The 2,991-nt window shown below is 40.7% G+C and overlaps 1 long non-coding RNA gene across 1 annotated transcript in view; it reads right to left on the reverse strand.

Annotated features, from left to right (window-relative positions):
* LOC128250779 (uncharacterized) overlaps positions 1–2,100 on the reverse strand; it is a 21,902-nt gene extending 19,802 nt beyond the window's left edge. Inside the window, exon 1 of the long non-coding RNA XR_008266756.1 lies at positions 2,033–2,100. This is a non-coding gene — a long non-coding RNA (uncharacterized LOC128250779). The remainder of the gene's footprint in view (positions 1–2,032) is intronic.
* Between the last annotated feature and the right edge of the window lie 891 nt (positions 2,101–2,991).

The following is a 2,991-nucleotide window of genomic DNA, read 5'->3' on the forward strand; positions in this document are numbered from 1 at the left end:
GCTTCTTTCAGTTTCCATCCACCAAATCCACTCACAAGGCTTTGGTCGGCCCGAGGCTATAGTAGAAGACACATGCCCAAGGTGCCATGCAGTGGGACTGAACTCGGTACCATGCGGTTCATAAGCAAGCTACTTACCATACAGCCACTCCTACGCCGATATATATATATATATATATATATAAATACATATATGTATATATATACAATAGGCTTCTTTCAGTTTCCTTCTGCCAAATCCACTTACAAGGCTTTGGTCAGCCTGAGGCTATAGCAGAAGACACTTGCCCAAAGTGTCATGCAGTAGGACAGAGCCCGGAACCATGTGGTTGGTAAGCAAGCTTCTTGTCACACAGCCATTCCTGCATCTATGATGTATTTCAAGCATTTTAAGTGGATTGATAAATATCAAACAGACCCTGCTTTAGACATTGTACTAATTCGAATCTGTTAAATCACAATTTAGCTCTTTTCTTTCCATAGTTTATTTTAAGTGTATAATTAGAACTGTCTCCAGAAAACAAGAAAATCCAGAAATCCGGGACACTTCCGGACCCAACTTTGTCATAATTGGTCTGATTTTGCATTGCACTAAATTAACAAAAGCCACCACACCCCACTCAGAACAACCCCATCCCCCCTGTTAATTCTTACTGGCCTATATTCATCATTTATCATCTACATCTCCACGACCCAACATCCTGTTAGCAAGCCAATGAGAGAGCCTCTATGTGGTTGCTCAACCAGCTGGAAATAGAAACCAAATTTCTTGCAAATCACGCTCAACCAGATTTAAAAATAGATAACATGGTGCTGCTATATTAACCTGCAAAATAGATGTGATGGTTATGGATGGTTAAACTTTGATGAAAGGTTATCATCTTCTCAATAAGGAGACCTAAAATTAAACAACAACAATAGCACAATATGTGTGTGTATGTGCGTGTGTGTGTGTGTGTGTGTGTGCATGTTCTTTTATTCTTTTACTTGTTTCAGTCATTTGACTGTGGCCATGCTGGAGCACTGCCTTTAGTTGAACAAATCGACCCCCAGGACTTATTCTTTGTAAGCCTAGTACTCATTCTATCGGTATTTTTTGCTGAACCGCAAAGTTACAGAGATGTAAACACACCAATATTAGTTGTCAACTGATGTTGGGGGGACAAACACAGACACACAAACACATACACACACACACACACACACACATATATATATACATGATGAGCTTCTTTCAGTTTCTGTCTACCAAATCCACTCACAAGGCTTTGGTCGGCCCAAGGCTATAGTAGAAGACACTTGCCCAAGGTGCCACACAGTGGGACTGAACCCGGAGCCATGTGGTTTGTATATCATTCTCATCATCATCATCATCATTTAACATACATTTTGCATGCTGAGAGTGGCTGGACCATTCAACAGGATCCAGTGAGGCACGGAGCTGCATCATGCTCCAGTGTCAGCTTTGGCATGGTTTCTACAGCTGGATGCCCTTCCAAATGCCAACTAATTTACAGTGTGTATACGTGTGTGATGATGAGGAGGAGGAGGATGGCGGTAATGACAATAATTATGATGATGATGACGACAGTGATTGCGATGAAGATGATGATGATCATAATGATAATGATGAAGATCACAATGATGATGATGATAATGATGATGATGGTTATGATGATGGCGATGATGATGATGATGATGGTTATGATGATGATGATGATGATGATGCTGATGCTGATTGGTATGATGATAACGACGACGATGATGATGATTGGCCAAACAAACTAAGCAAAGAATGAATGAATGCATCTGCTGACCTTATTCGAAACCCATGATTGTTTCTTCGTGTGATGAAACCCTAACCCTAACCCACCCTCACACACACACACACACATGCACACAAAATCCAAACTCCTTGATGGTGATCCCCGGGTCCCTGCACCGCCTCAAAGAATGGCGACCAAACAATAGCGTCAGAGGGAACGGATAACAGTCAAGACAAATGAGAAGCGTAACTAACAAGTGGTACTCACCGTCTGAGAACGATCCATTCAGCAATTCCACATTAACATGTAAACTTCCACTAGGCTCCAAACACAGCTGTCAAAGAAACAAAAACAAAAACAAACATGTTAAGGCTTTTCAGAGAAGTAAAAAAAAAAACACAGGTATTTAATAATAATAATAATAATAATAATAATGATAATAATAATAATGAAACCATTGATCATGTTGTCTCCATGTGCAGTCTTCTTGCGCCTCCAGAGTATCTCAACAGGCATGATAGAGCAGCTCAGTATATTCACTGGGTAATTTGCAAAACTTGGACCTGCTCCATGATAGAAATTGGTAGGAACACAAACCACCACCAGTGCTTGAAAATGATCGCATCTCACTCCTCTGGAACTTCACTGTTCAAACTGACAGAAAGAGAGATGCAAATAGGCCAGTCATTATATTGAAAGACTTCAGACAAAAATCATGACTCCTCATTGATATGACTGTCCCATTTGATATAAACATATCTGTCAAGACCGACCAAAAACTGAGCAAATATAAAGATCTTGAAATAGAAATTAGCAAAATGGTGAGAAAATGATAAGAATGAGAGACAGATGTCAATAGAAGTGGCTCAAGGGAGAGGAGGTGATGACTGGCAGCACAGAAAAAAAGTGAAGAGCAACATTAGACAGGGGGATGCTAACCCTTACCTGTTATAAAGTAAGGGATTTCTCAATTCAAGGGGCTTCAAAAACATGATGTGAATGGGCTGTTTATTGACAAAAGTGCAAATGACAACACCACTTCATGTCGTGACTTTTGTCTGAGGTAGGACAGATGTAAACAAACAAACACACACACGGCAAGTTTCTTTCAGTTTCTGCCTCCCAAATTCACTTCCAGGTTTTAATCAGTCCAGGACTATAGTAGAAGACGCTTGACCAAGGTGCCGCGCAGTGGGACTGAACCCGGAACCATGTGGTTGGGAAGC

This window comes from Octopus bimaculoides, chromosome 25, assembly GCF_001194135.2.
Source record: "Octopus bimaculoides isolate UCB-OBI-ISO-001 chromosome 25, ASM119413v2, whole genome shotgun sequence".
Classification (NCBI taxonomy): Eukaryota; Metazoa; Mollusca; class Cephalopoda; order Octopoda; family Octopodidae; genus Octopus; species Octopus bimaculoides.